This window comes from Neophocaena asiaeorientalis, unplaced genomic scaffold, assembly GCF_003031525.2.
Source record: "Neophocaena asiaeorientalis asiaeorientalis breed wild unplaced genomic scaffold, Neophocaena_asiaeorientalis_V1.1 scaffold648, whole genome shotgun sequence".
In the NCBI taxonomy this organism is placed as follows: domain Eukaryota; kingdom Metazoa; phylum Chordata; class Mammalia; order Artiodactyla; family Phocoenidae; genus Neophocaena; species Neophocaena asiaeorientalis.
In genome coordinates, this window is record NW_020172781.1 from 3,756,571 (window position 1) to 3,757,415 (window position 845).

Consider the following 845-nt stretch of genomic DNA (forward strand, 5'->3'; position numbering starts at 1 on the left):
GTTACCTAAAAAGTTTCATTCATGGGACCTTGAAGACCGCTTTGCAAAGGGCGGCCTCTCTGCACCCCCAAGGAAACCGGTGAAAGATCCTCTATGGGGATCAGGCAGAGGATTAGGAGGTTTGTCGCCCTCGCTTGCTCACGGCCGCCCGCCGTGCCAGCACTGCCTCCATCAGGACCCCCTCAGGGCCGGCTCTTGATTTCCCTTGGGTCGGAGAGAGCGCGCACAGTGAAGGGAGCCGAAGGAGCTGCGTCGGCTCAGCTGTGCTTCCAGCCCTGGAGCCTCATCCCGTTTCGGTGAGGAGGCAAGTGTGAAAAATGGAGCGTGATGGAGACTCGTCACAAGATCTCCCAGGGCCTCACTGGAGCTGCCTGCTCTCAGTCCAGCTGCGATGGCGGGGGTGATTAAGATGCGTGTTTGTCCCTGGCGCGCGTGTGTGTGTGTGTGTGTGTGTGTGTGAATGCACACATAAGGTTGGAAGCTGGGAGGCACCCTGGCTTTGGGGGCCCAAACTAGCCTGCTTCCCCTTCTGGGTCTGCTGGCCTAATTCCTAGCTGCAGCTGCCATTCCGGGCTCCCCTCCCCGAGGCAATCTCCCTGCAGATTTGACAGCCAGAGAGGAGGGGCCGAGGGAAGGGGAATGGACTGGGGAGAGGCCTCAGATGTAATCTGATGTAGATGATCCGGCAGCCTTCTCCAGCTCGGCTGCCCTTTGCCGACAGCTCTCCGGGCGATTTCCTCTGTGCCTGCACTCTCCCCTCCTACCTTCATCTCCTTAAGAAAGTGTCCAGAAAGTTAAACCCACACACATGAACACACACAATCTACAAAAAAAAAAAAAAAAAA